This window comes from Canis aureus, chromosome 12, assembly GCF_053574225.1.
Source record: "Canis aureus isolate CA01 chromosome 12, VMU_Caureus_v.1.0, whole genome shotgun sequence".
NCBI lineage: Eukaryota > Metazoa > Chordata > Mammalia > Carnivora > Canidae > Canis > Canis aureus.
The window spans coordinates 3,556,688-3,571,165 of record NC_135622.1 but is presented as its reverse complement, the minus strand read 5'-3'; the positions used below and the strand labels follow the sequence as shown (position 1 = coordinate 3,571,165).

The following is a 14,478-nucleotide window of genomic DNA, read 5'->3' as shown; positions in this document are numbered from 1 at the left end:
AAAGTACCCTTCTGTCTTTATAGTTGACAGGATAAGATGGAAGAAGTTCCATGTGTTGCCCATTCCTTTCAGGTCCTGACCCTGTTAAAGCCTTTGCTGTTCATTTCTCATGGGATGTGGATGTGCCTAATGGGTGTGACAGCTACTATTTTGAACTAATGGAGTTTTCAGGGAGTCTCCTTGCATATTTTGACCAAATCATTAAGGATAATTATCATGGAACTCTTAGACTTCCTTTATCCTTCTGTTGAGAAGTTGGGTGCCTATTTAATGAAACTAAATCCTCAGGACCCAGGGAATGGCTGTTTATGTGACAAAGAAAGGCCCTGTGTAACCTTGGGGCAGGCTCTCCATTCCTGCTTAGCTTTTGGAATGAAACAGGTAGATAAACTGCAGATGGGGAAAATGATCACCTTACCTGGAGAGGAGTGGGACTAATTAATAGGCATAAAAGTCTTTGAGATTTCTTGATATTAAAGGTCATTTCTTATCATATGCATAAAGAAGTTCTCATTTTAAAATCTTTCCTTGCAGGTGAATTACCCTCCTGTTAATTATAGGCCATCTCTTTATTAATGGCATCTGTGAGAGTCAGTGGTTTTTGAAGGTAACACGTCTTAGTGATGTTTTAATGCTGTTGGAAAATATGTTGTGAGCCAGAGGAATGAGATGTTGGGTTCTTGGGGGTCTAGTGCACAGGTTTGCTTCTGGAGCCGGGCTTCCTACAGCCAGCCTGTAGCCCAGCTTTTTCTTCTACTGTAGCTTTTGTTTTTAGATACAAGAACACATCATCTCCCACCTTCCCAGTGTTTCAGGCCATGTTCTCCCCATGAAATGAACAAGAAAGTGTCATAAGTTATTGGTGAGCACAGCCTGTGAAGTTTTAGATAATTCCCTAGATTATAGTTAATCATGCTACAGACCAAAACAGATGTCCCCAAAGTCTTCCGCCTGTGACCAAGATTGGATCATTCTGGTTAGGTTTCCAAGTTTTTTTTTCTTTTTGTTAAAGAGCTTTATTGAGTTGTAATTCATATGCCATACAACACACCCATTTAAAGTGTACCATTCAGTATTTTTTAGTATTTTGTAATCATTAAAATCTCATTTTTAGAATATTTTCTTCCATTGCCCCCCACCCCCCAAGAAACCCTGTGCCTATTAGCAGTCATTCCCTATTCTGCCCTCTTCTATTCCATGGCAATTGCTGATCTACTTTCTGTGTCTTTAGATTTGTTTATTCTGGAAATTTCTTGTAAATGGAATCATAGAATACGTGGCCTTTTTGGATTGGTTTGGTGCACCTGGCGTAATATTTTCAAGGTAGCACTGTGGCCATGTGCCTCCCTGGGGGGCTTGCACAACACTTGCAACCCAGTAGCCACCAAAGAACCCACAATAGTAGGCATATAATAAAGGTTTGTTGACCAAAAGAATGAATGTGTCCTGAAGTAAAGTGGGAGTAGAGGAAATGGGGTAAGGGAGATACATAAGCTTTGTAGTCTGTGAAGTTTCAATGGTATTTTAGGTATGATTAGCAAGTCACTTGGGGTTCTATCAGGGTTTTCCATTCCCTGACCTCCACCCTCCTACCCCTATGTCAGCTCCTTCAGGATGGGAGGAGGTGAATTTGGGAGTCTGGGTATGTAGAAGTCAGTGCTCAGGCTTCCGCCTGTTCCCTTGTAAGAATGGTTAGATCTCCTTCTACTTTTCCCTACAGCTTCTCCTGGCCCCACACCTTGGTGCCCTAGAGAGTGCTTGGACTGAGAGTTGGAGACCCAGCTTTCACTGTGAACTTGGAAACAATATTTCTATTTTGTGACTATCTTTAAATGAGAGGGGTTTGAAGCCATGACTGGTTGAGCCAGATGCCTTCCCACCTCTACCTGTCTGTGCTCCCTGAGGTCTCCTGGTACTGAGATTCTGTCCTAACTTTCTTTCTTTTTTTCTTTCTTTCTTTCTTTCTTTCTTTCTTTCTTTCTTTCTTTCTTTCTTTTTTCTTTCTTTCTTTCTTTCTCTCTCTCTTTCTTTCTCGATTTTATTTACTTATTTGAGAGAAAGAGCATGACAGGAGGGAGGAATAGAGAGAGAAGCAGACTCCCCATCGAGAAGGCAGCCTGATGTGGGACTCCTTCCCAAGACCCTGGGATCATGATCTGAGCTGAAGGCAGACAGTTCACCGACTGGGCCACCAGGTGCCCTATCCTATCTCATTTCTATTTATTTATTTATTTATTTATTTATTTATTTATTTATCTATCTATCTATCTATCTATTTATTTATTTATTTATTTTTCTTGCCTCTCCTGGCCTCACCTCTGCTCTGGCAAAGTCTCTGCTCAAGAGAGGGACTTGCTTCTGTTTCCCAGGGCTGCTGTGCAGCTAGCAACACACCACCCTACCTGTAGTCTTCCCTTCTAATTTATTCTTCACACTATTCCCAGAGGAATTGTATCTTCTCAAGGAGGGGTACAGTTTCCTATAAGAAGAAAGGGTTTTCGGTTTTCCATAAGAATCAAGTTCAAAATTCTTAACATGCTCTTTGAGGCCCTCCACAGCAAGCAGATTTGTGGTTTCCTAACCACTGTGGGCTTCTTGGGTTTCTCTTACTAAACCTTATAGTGTCCTTTCTATTTTTATTCACACTGCTTCTCCCCCTGAACCCACTCCCCCCTATTTCTATTAGACTTCTACCCATTTTATTAGTTTTTATTTAAAAAAAAATAAATTCTATGCTCCACATGAGACTTGAACTCATGAGGTGCATATTTTACTGACTGAACCAGCCAGACATCCCAAAATTCTGCCCATTTTAAACACATTTAAATAGTTACCTTTTCTATGAAAGCATCTCCAACTCTTCCTCACCATAATTGTCTCCTCTTTGCTCCCCACCCCCCTCGCCGCCTGCTTACTCTGTACCCCTTGCTCTCCGTGTTTGCAATGTTCTTTGGTATTCTGCAAATGGCTGTGTCTGTGTTTGCCTAGCTCACTTGACTTTGAGCTCTATGAGGGAAAAGATGGTATCTTAATTTCTCTGCCTGTCTCCTACAAGGTCTGCTTTGCCATTCAATTTTTAAAATGGACTCTTGGTGGCTTCTTTAGCTCCTGTGTCCCTGTAGAATAGGATTTTGAAACACACAGCTAACCTCTCATTTTATGTCATCTCTTAGCTCTGTGTGCTGTTTCCTATGTATATGTCTTACTTCTGAATTAGATGATGAGTTCTCTGTGGGCAGGGACCTTGACTTCCCTTCTTTGGCTCTCACTGTGTGCCCTGCCACAGTTGCGAGGCCCCCAGTGGGGCTGAACCAGACGACCACCTACCTCTGCAAGTCTGTGCTCCATGGGGAACTCTGTGTGGGATTTAGACCTCCTTTAGGTTTGGCTCTTGGGAATAAAGAGAATACTCTGAAAATTATAGCTCCATACAGTGTGGGGCAAGAATATGGGTTTGTAAGCTGGACTGGTGATGGACTATGATAGTTTCAGGAGTCCTGCGGAATGGCTGCTGGTATCTTGAAAGATTTGACAGAGAAAGAACAGAGGAGTAGTTTTAGTTTCCTCAGAAATAGCTGGGTGCCATGGATCCCAGGCCCAGCTAATGGGGTAGGATTTGGGCATAGCCTGGGAGCTGCAGCTCTCCCTAGTAGCTGAATGTATCTGTGATGCTGGTGAGCATATGTGAATCAAGTTCTAGAGCAGGCTGTGTGAAAGCAGTGTTGGGTGGGTGAGCATCAGACTCATCAGGCCTCCAGAGGTCATCTTGCCCTGCCTGGGCCCCCTATGGTCAGTGCCCAGGCCATACTCAGCAGGTGTCCATCCTGAGGCTCCCCAGAGAAGCTCATCCCTGTTTCTCATTCCCTGAACTGCCAGGTGCCGTAGGATGCTAGATCCAGGGTCCTGAGAGAGCAGACAGAGAAAAGCAGGTGATCGTGGGGAATTACTACAAAGGCTTCAGTAAAGGGGAGTGATCCTTCAGGGGCCTTTGCTAGCAGATCACAGAAGGAGTTTTGGAGGTCACTAGCTCATGGCCTAGAGGCTTTGGTGGAGATTACCTGGGAGCAGGGAGCGGTGCTGTCCCCAATCCTCTGTGATTTGCTGTCTGGTTCCCAAAATGAGGGCAGTTGGTGCTTGAATGATACACCTATTTGTCACGTCCACCTAGCAGATTCTTGGCATAGTCAGGAAACAAGAAAGATTGAAAGCCAAGCCAGGGTTTTCTTCCTTATTTGCTCTTTCCTCTCTTCATTTATTTATCTTCTTGATAAAATGTTAAGTGAAGAAGACAGAGCTGTTAACAATGAGAAGGATTCTAGGAAAGGTTACAGCAGAGCTGGGGGCCAGGGTTAGGGAAAAGCAAAGTTACTATCATTAGTTCTCTCCCCACAGTGGGACCAGCCCAGACAGCACTCCTTTTCCCTCTGCTCCCATCTGCAGTGCCTCACCCCTTCTGTGTGCCCCAGCCCGACTCAGCTGCATTACCACATCCCTTTGCCATGGGTGCCTACCATCCCCTTTAATCCCTAACCTCTTTATTGTGGTCACAGATGCTCCACGTGGCCCCAGCACCCTGCAGGGAAGGAATCATTAGTTTCTTGCAGCATCCAGAAACAGCACACCTTACTATTTGTCAAAAGGAACAGAGGAGAGGGATTAGAGGAGGAAAAATGGCAGCAGAGGGAGAGGTCCAGGCAGGATTTTGTCTTGACACATTGCCAGATTGATCAGAGTCAGGAGGAGCCTGACTGCCTATCTGAGCATCTTGCATCTGTTCGTCTATGCAGAGTGCCAGCCTGCTCCTGCTAGTATGTAAGAGAAGAGGTTGGTAGTCCCCTTCACAAGGTGCCCTGGAGCCTGACTCTGCCATGCTGAGGTGGGCTGGTGAAGGTGAGCGCAGGGCATTTCCTGCCATCTGGAAGGACCAAAGCCCCTATACTGTGAGCCTCTCGTTTCACAGAACAGAGAGCTTCAAGTGCCCATGGCCTTCCTGCTTCTGAAAAGGGAAAAATTAAGGTTCCTGGAGAAGGTTGTGAATTTTACAAGGTCACATAGAGCATGCAAGAAAGTCAATAGTGAAGCTAGAACCCAAATGGTCTAACACAGGGTATGACACAGGATCTTTCTTGTCCTGAGATTATGTTCTGTTCTTCTCTCTAATTACATTTACTAACCCAACCAGGCAGAAAGAGCTAGGGTCCAGGTCTGTGTGAGAATCCTAGTTTTGCTCAGGCTTGCTTTCTCACCCAGCACCTGGCTCAGGGGAGGTGCTATCAGTGGGTGTTCTGATCTCCTTCCTAGTGACCTGCCCATCATTTTCTTTCTGGAAACTTGCTGGGCAGCAGAGGTCCTGACCTCCTTGGGCACAATGCTGACTATATTTAGGCCTCCATTTATAAAATGTTTCAGAAGCTCAAGTACTTTATTGGTAGAGATGAATTATTGTCATGATTTATCTACTACCCACCCACGGTGGGGAGATGCTGCTCTGAACCATCTGATTTGAGAAGCAATGGAGGAACTTTGTGAGGCTAATAAGGTCTGTGCTATTAATTTGAGTATTGCAGGTGTGGATTATGGAAAGTAGACCGTTTTAGAGAATCTGTCTCATACTATGCTTTCACCTTTGCCCCATAACCTGGTCCTTTGCAGTACGTTCCTAGCATCCCCTGTCAGGCTCTCATCAGATATGTCCTAGGAAGCCACACATCCTGCAGAGGTGGAGGTAGGTGGTTTCCACATGCAAATATCATGATTGTTGGATTGGGAGGACAGAGGGAAGCAAGGGCAGATTGTTTTCATCCTTGTTCAGTGACGATTATGATTTTGAGAGACCATCTCTTTAGTTCAGAAAGAGGATGGGAAAGGGACATGGATTTCACTTTTAGGCAAATGCAGGGTAAACACTCTTAGTGGGGAGGTGCATGAATTGCACTGTAGGGGAGTAAGGTGGCCCTGGAGTTAGAGGAAACGGCTTCCATTCCTGGGTCTGTGCACTACTGGCTGTTTGGCACTCGTAAACTGGGAGAACCCCTTCTGAGAAGGGGCTGATGTGTGTGCTGCAGCCGCCATGCACCAGCTGCTGGGCACCAAGTGTGTGTGCTCTGACTGCGGGGGCTGCATGTATTGACTCAGATGCAGTCGGCCATGTACCTGTGACCCTCCCATTCCACCCCCTGCCCGGGAGTCCAGGTCCAGATGCTGGATGAAGGGAGCTTTGTGCCACTGGCAGCCTCTGCTTCATGTGGAGGCTCTTCTTTGGAAAGCAAACTACTATTTGATTTTGTTATCAAACCCTGGCCCATGTCGATGTTCCTCTGCCTCAGTCTTCCCAGACGCAAGGAGCCTTGTCCACAAAGGCATCCAATATCTTTGTTCGAGGCTTATCTCAAGACACCCAGTAGCCACCTTTTCTTTTCCTATCACTTAGCAGACGTCCACCTTTAGATTGTGAACACACAGAGGCTAAGGCAAAGTCCTTGGAACTCTGCTGGCACATAGTCAATCCTCGAGACATGTTAGCTGCTTTTAATATGATTTTTCTGTCTGTAAAAAGCTAGGCATGATACTTGGCACATGATCAATTGAACACTAACCCAAGTTATCCATAGGGAGGAATCGGCTCAGTGCTGTCCACATGATGTAGGAAGGGAGTCCAGGGGTTGCTGCAATGTTTCTTGAGGATGCACCTCAGCATGCATGTGTTGGGCAGCCTCTGCCTCTTGCATTGTATCCCAGCCTCCTCTGCTGAGCCAGCCTCTGGGTTGCACTCCCGCGGCACTGCATGTAGGCTTGCTTCTCCTTGCTGAACTGCAGGCCTCCTGAGGGCTCCATCTGTGGCTTATTTGTCTCTATGTCCCTCACTGTAGCACAATGTCTGGCACAGGGCACTTCCTCAGAATGAATAAACTTAAAAGGAGACCTAAAGGATGAGTGCCACTGAAGTATGTGCAACAAACCAACCAGGGACACTCACTCTTAGCCTGGGTTTGTATGCTGGCTCTGGTGCTAACGAGCTGGCTGAACCTGGCAGTGACTGGCAAGTAGTAGGCACTCAGTAAATGTAAGCTGTGATTATTTTTATCTTCATTAATATTAGGAGTCATTAGTTCCTGAAATAGCGAATGCAATGTTGGTCTCCACACTTTACGTAAGAAACAATTGGCAAATTTCTACACAAATTTAACCTTTGTTAACAAGGAAATGATGATAAAGAAACTCCTGTCTGAAGGCCTCTGTCCTTGTTGTTCCCACCACCTGGAATGCTCTTCCCTCTGATAGCCATATGGCTTAATTCCATATTTTATTTAGGATTCTGCTCAAATGTCAAGTTATCAGAGAAGCCTTGCTAAGCCGCCCTGTAGAAAATAGCAAGTCATCACCTAATTTTCTATTCCCTTACTCTGTTTTATTTTTCTTCTAAGCACTTATTACTGCCACCTGGTTTGGTGAACATTTGCTCATTTATTATTTCTCTCCTCCACTAGAAAGTGAGCACTTCATAGCCCTAGTGCACACAGTACATGCTGTTAATGCCTGTTGATGTGATCAAATGGCAAAATTAAGTCTCTTCATTTACAGAGGATGACGGCAGGAGGGGGCATTAAGTGGAAGATTGTAAGATCAAGAAAGGCATATATTATATGAATATAGTCATGTCCACAAACACCTAACATAGACTTGGTCCCCCTCCCTTTAAAGCTTGAGAAAGAGAAAGGAAGGAAGAGAAAGAGAAAGAGAAGGAAGTCCTACTTCATACAACAGCCCATCATTTGGGGGAAACTCCTTGCTCCAAGAAACGATGCTAGTTGAAAAATAAGAATCTGTTCACAGATTTCCAGCAGCTCTGGGTACCATTTCTAACTGTCTGGCACTGGGGTTTCCACAGCTCCCTGCATAAAACTCTGGTGCCTTTGTTAGGGGCAGGCTCTAGGGCGAATATATACACGGCTGCTTCCCAGCTGGCCATTTCAGATGATTCTGTGTACCCGGGTGACAAGAGAGAGAAATAACAGGGCAAGGGATCAGTGCTGCTGAAAGCAAAGAGGAGTGGAGAGTGGAGAAGAAGAGATTGTATTTCCTGTGGGTCTTCACGAATGGGAGACACAGGGAAAGAACCTGGAGGGAGTGTTCACATTTGAAAAGTTTGGAAGACTACTATAAGCCTTGAGCTAGAGTGGTTTATTCCTTCCATGGTTCCTTATTATCGAACAGGCGTTTATTGATAAGCTTGTTACACATCAGGCACTGTTCTAGACATGGGGGTCACAGCAGTGAAATCCTGGCCTCACACAGCTTCATGTTCTAGGATGGGGAGACTCATAATAAAGTGAGACACATTCCTAAGGTGTCAGCTGGTGCCAAGCACTGTGGAGAGAAAGATGCAGGGGAGGGGACAGTGTGTGGGGACGGTGGAACCCTGGTCAGGGACAGGTTGGGATTGTGACCGGCTAGCTGGGGGAGGCTGCTCGGAGAAGGTGACACTTGATAATGGTCTGAAGAAGGAGAAGTTTTCTGTCTGGTCCCAACCAGAGGTCCAGACAGTTCTCAGCAGCCTATTTACATTCGACTGTGTGCTTCTGAGCCTCGTTTCCTCCCTCCGTGTTTCCTTCTCTGGCCAGGCCGTCTAGTTTACTCAGTAAACACTGGGCACGGGGACACACCGTGAACAAGACAGACAGGATCTGTGCTTCTGTGGACCTTTCAGGCTGAAAGAGGAAACAAGGAAATGGTTACCCAACAGTGTGTGAGGTGCTGCCTTGGATGTTTTCAGGGTGCCGGGGCAGTGTGGAGCAGGGAGCCATCCCAGGCCTCCCTGCCGAGGTACAGCTGGGCCCAGGTTGGTCTTTTCTTCATTTCCAACCCTCTCCCCCTGCCTCCTTCCACACTTTCCTGTCTCAAAAGTCTCCCGAATTTCAAGTTGTTTCCCATCTTACATTTCTTGTTGTCTTAGGCATCATGACTGATTTTTCTTTGGCCTTCACTTCTCAGGTGAACCTAACAACTGTTGCCATCCATATGCTCACAAGAATGCAGGAGTGTTACAGCGGATTAGTGGCATTTTAGGATTAAGGACAGGATGGGATTTTAAAAGCTTTTAGCTCCTCCTAAATGAGGGAAGCTGCCTGACACAAAGCATTGTTAAGCCTCACAGATTTCCCTGTGGCAATACTTATGTTTCTCTGTGTGCCCCATACTGGCTACTGTTTGGGAAATTTGGGCACGACTGCTTTGGGTGTCAAGCACATATCTCTTGGACCTCACCCTTGCTCCCTTTTAGGGCCTTGTGACCACAGAGCTCAGGTATGTGGCATCTGATGAACTTGCAAGGGATGTGGCTAGTGTCAGGGACGTTTGTGGAAGGTCATCCACAGCTGCAGTGGGACGCGGTATAGATGCCTCTGTAGTTCCTGTCTTCTGCAATGTACCTCACTGATCAGGGACAGGGGCAAGGGCCCTGGGGGCCTTGCAGCAGCTCCCTTTTCTCTGTCAGTGTCTCCGTATTCTGACCTAACTCCCGTTTCCAACTCCACCTCCCCTCCGGAATCCCCCTGCTCTGTTAACATGGCATCTTTGCTGAGCCCTGGATGTACTTCCACACCTTCACTCAAGCAGCAAGCCCTCTGTGAAATGTTACCTCTCTCTTTCTGTAAATCTACTTTCCCCCGTGAAACACCCCTGAGCCCTCCTTTGATCTCTCCCTGAACTGGAATTAACATAAAAACTTTAAAATATATATTACACACATTGGCACACCTTATCTAGCACAGTGCTTTAGTTCAGCAACATCTAGCACTGTAGAGGGGCCTCACCCTGGAACCAACCAGCACTGCATTGACTCTAGCCCAGTGGTTTTCACACTGTGCTCCTTGGAGCCTGGCAGAGGCCTGGTGGGAAGGACTCTGGTGCTTAGGCCCATTCGACAAGCTTGTTGTGAGCATCAAATGAGATAATGATGTGTATTTATTTATTGAGCTCAATAAATAAGTACACATCATTGAGCTCAATTATTGAGCTCACAACAAGCTTGTGAGACAGATAATATTATTACTCTCACTTTATAGACAGGAAAGTAGAGCTAAAAGATGTCAAATACTTTTCTGAGGTCCTGGAAGTAGTAAATAGCAATGGCAAGATCTGAACCCAGGCAGTCAGACCCCAGAACCTAGGGGCTTAACATTGCAGACATGCTGAGCTCCTATTAGGTTTAGAAACAGTCATATTATGTATTATTTACTCGCTGATTCCTTCACCAAATACTTATTAGGCACTGACTATATTCTAGAGACCTTAACATTATTAAAAAAATGTGTTAAAACTGCCTCACCCCTTTGGTGTCTGTATGTGTCAGTCAGGTCTTCCCACCTGGACTGCAGGCCCCTTGAGAGCAGCCCCTGTGTTTCCTATCTCTTTTTTGTCCCCTGCCTTTCTTTCTTGCTCACCCACTTAAATGGCTAGCAGACTGCTGAGTACAGATGCTCATCCAACTTGTTAACTTGATTGCATGGCAGCATCGATAGCCTGTGACATATGGCACAGATTCCCAGATTCATGGGGAGATTAGAAGTGATCCGGATCCCTGACCTCAAGCAGCCCTAACTACAACTACACCATTCAAGGAAATACGATCATCTAATTTAGGGTTTGGCAAACTATGGCTGTGGGCCAAATCATGCCTGCAGACTGTTTTTATAAGGCCCATGAGCCAAGCATGTTTTTTTATATTGTTAACTGAATGGAAGCAATGGAAAGAAGAACACTATTTTGTGATGTATAAAAATAATATGAGATTCGAATTTTAGTGCCCATAAATAGTTTTATTGGAACACAGTGATCTCATTTGTTACATATTGTCTCTGGCAGCTTCACACTGCTACTGAGCATGCTATAAACTGTGGTGCAGTTGTAACTCCGCAGTGTTTTGCAGGTCAAGATGATGTTCTTTATGTAATATCTCATTTCATTTTCTATCACCAGTGCACACGCATCATGTCTAAAAAAGGAAAAAGAAGAAGAGAAAAGTGAACTTCACAAGTCCTACTTTTAAGGTGCAGAGGAGCATAGCTTGCTGTCCTCGTGATGGGATTAGAGGGCAAAGTATTACATTTATTACACAGTGATGCTGCTGCTGTGCTAAGATAATATGATCTGAATCTGTATTGATGTTATCAGACTAAGCACCCATCACAATGTTCCCAACTCACAAGAAACAGTGGTCAGAAATATTAGGAAACTGAAATTGAAATATTTTATCACAGCAGAATTTCTTTACAAAAAAGTATAAGTGAAATCACAACTGAAGTAAATTTCTGAGCAGCTCTTTTGTTAGCCAAGCAAAGAGAACTTTTACAGTTGGCGAGTTAATTAAATCATATTCGGTTGCAGCACCTGAAGAAATGTGTCCAGAGGAAAAAAACTACTAGCCTTTTGGCAAAGAGTGAGGACATTGTGAACGTCAACATCAATTATAAAAAGGTAAATAGATGGTTTTGAGTAATTTTATTTGGTTTTTGAGGAGTTGACAGATGTTTCTGATACAGTTCAGTTGTTTATTTGGATAGTTAACGCGGAGTTTGAAGTGACTCATGGATTCGTTTCTGGGGATAGTCTGTGGAGCAACTGCCTTCAAGGATGTTTTCAAAGTGGAGAAAATACTAATCCCCTAAAGTGGAATCTGCTACAATATATTACAACTGATGGTAGAAATACAATTGGAAAAGAAAAGAGCTTAGTCAGAAATTTAAAAAAAAAATATTTTTTTATTGAAGTTCGATTTGCCAACATATAACACCCAGTGCTCATCCCATCAAGTGCCCCCCTCAGTGCCCGTCACCCAGTCACCTCATCCTACCTGCCCACCTCCCTTTCCACTACCCGTTGTTTGTTTCCCAGAGTTAGGAGTCTCTCTCATGTTTTGTCACCCTCTCTAATGTTTTTAAAGCTCATGAAATTGTGGTGTTTAAAGTCTATGATTAATCATTGTGTTATTCATCAGCAGATACTTTGGACAAAATATTTTTAGTATTTTATGTTATTGAACCAGCAGTGTCAATGGTGAACTTCACTTCCTCTTGTGCACTTAATCATTCTCAGTTCTGTCATTTTTGGGGTCAGAAACAGAGACTGAGGAGACTTGCTTTATTGCACAACAGTTTGACGGCCTAACAGTGACCAAATTTTGCTGTGATGTTTTGAGTTCAAGGCTGAGCTTGAAATTTTTATAGAATGAGGAGAATCATCTTCATCCACTATTTTTTAACACAGATGGTTTTGGTGATTAGCTTTTGTGGCAGACTTGATAATGTTTCTTAATGAATTCAATCTAAATTTACAAGACAAAACAGCTCTTTTTTTATTTTTATTTTTTTTTACAAAACAGCTCTTAAATGTGGAACAAATACTGTGCAAAAGTTGTTTCTGAGACAACTAACACTGTTTGAATCACAAGTAATGTCAAAGTGTTTCATAGACTTCTTATGTGTCAAAAGTTAAAATAAAAAGTGGAGTCTTACTACCATGCAAATTTGCGGCAGATGTACTTCTGAGCTCAAACTATAGTATTGGCAGCAGGGTTTTTTGGAATTTTGGAACTTGATGCGAGTACAAAGGAAATTTCCATTTTTCAAAATCCATTTGACTATGCAATGGAAGATCTTTCCTGTTAACCTTCAATTGGAAGAAATTACTCTTTAATGTAATGGCATGTTATAAGGCAAATATCAAGAGATGAATCTAGTAGAATTCTATAAATAACTTCCAAGTGATGACTATGCTGAATTAAAATCTTATCTATGGTTGACATCATATTTGGCAATATCTGTGTGTGAAAAGACATTTTAAAATATGGAATATGTAAGATCTCTTTATACATCAGCGTTAGCAGTATAACATTTGTAGTTGATTTGGACCACAGGCAACAACTCTGAACCTCCATTAGATGAATGATTACTTCTTAAAAAGAGAATTACATTTTTTTCTCATTGCAGATCTGTGTTACAAAAAATTGTATTCAATTATTAACATATTTTGAAATTTGTCAATAAAAATTGTGGAAATTTGTTTTCTCTTTTGTTATATACAAGTATCAATGTGATATCCTTAGGACACAAAAGCCTAAAATATTTATTATCTGGCCCTTTACAGAGAATGTTTGCCTACGTGTGATTTAATCTATACTGGAAATGTCCAAGGGACAACACAAACGAGCAGTCACCGGAGGATCCCATTTCCTTTATGGTTTGTTTCTTGTCAGAAAATACATTTTCAAATCTCATTTTCGGGCTGGCCCTGCAGTTTATCTGATTTCCTTTGGTATCTGCCGTGTTGTCGCTGAAGAGCACGGTCAGCGGGTCATTGTGGAAATCAGTTTTAATTTGCTCTGAGTCAGTTCTATGCAACAGAATAATGGAGCCCTTTATTTGCAATAAAGAAACTTATGGGTTTAGTTGCCTGCATTTGCTAAACTGGTTTTCATTTATGGGAACTCTCTCCCTTTGAAGCCAGGAGGGTGGGGGGTGGGGTGGGAAGGGCGAGGTTGAGGACATCCCTTGGGGAGCCTGAAGTGGTTGTAGAGGGGAGTGAGTTCAAGGGCCCTTGGGCATACTTGCCTGCTGGAAAGAGAACAGAAGAGCCTCCTGTGCCAGTAGGGAAGACAGGGCTCTCAGCAGGGATCAGGTGACTAGAGCGCCTCTCAGTTCTTTCCCTGGTCTGGAGCTGCCTGTTTCTCCTTCTGTGTCCTGCTCACATTTCCTTTCTCTGTCCTTTTGTGTGTTTCTATTCAAGAAGGGGGGCAGAAGCACCTGGGTAGTTCAGTTGTTTGAGGCTCTGATTCTTAGTTTCAGCTCAGGTCATGATCTCAGGGTCATGAGATTGAGCCCCAAGTCGAGTTCTATGCTCATCACTAAGTCTGCTTAAGATTCTTTTCTCCTCCCTCTCCTTCCCCCTCTGCCCCTCTCTCTGCCACCTTACACGCGCTCTCTCTGAAAGAAAGAAAGAAAGAAAGAAAGAAAGAAAGAAAGAAAGAAAATCTAAAAAAAGAAGAAGGTGGGCAGTAACCCTATTTTACAGATGAGGAAATTGAAGCCCAGAGAAGCTAAGTAATTGACCAAGACAACATAGTCAGTGTAAGGTGGAGCCAGGACTTAAATCTAGGATTTCTACCTTTCAATCTTGTGCCCACCCCCCTGGGTAGCACTGTGCTGGCCATAGGAAAGGTTCTGAGCCCTTGTTGGTTGACTACCTGGAGGGTGTCCAAGAGACTTTCCTATTCAAACATTACTGTGCTGCCAACCCACCATTAGACTTGCTCACACTTTCTTGAGGTTTTCTCCCTTCCTTCCTTCCTTCCTTCCTTCCTTCCTTCCTTCCTTCCTTCCTTCCTTTCTTCCTTCTAATTTAAATTCCAGTTAGTTAACATACTATGTAGTATTAGTTTTAGAAGAACAGTATAGTGATTCAGCACTTCCATACAACATCCAG

General features: G+C 43.8%; 1 long non-coding RNA gene across 1 annotated transcript in view; it reads left to right on the top strand.

Annotated features, from left to right (window-relative positions):
* The window catches only part of LOC144324816 (uncharacterized), a 52,949-nt gene extending 39,516 nt beyond the window's left edge, over positions 1-13,433 (top strand). The window contains exons 2-3 of the long non-coding RNA XR_013390231.1: positions 10,978-11,475; positions 13,144-13,433. This is a non-coding gene — a long non-coding RNA (uncharacterized LOC144324816). The remainder of the gene's footprint in view (positions 1-10,977; positions 11,476-13,143) is intronic.
* The last annotated feature ends 1,045 nt before the right edge of the window (positions 13,434-14,478 follow it).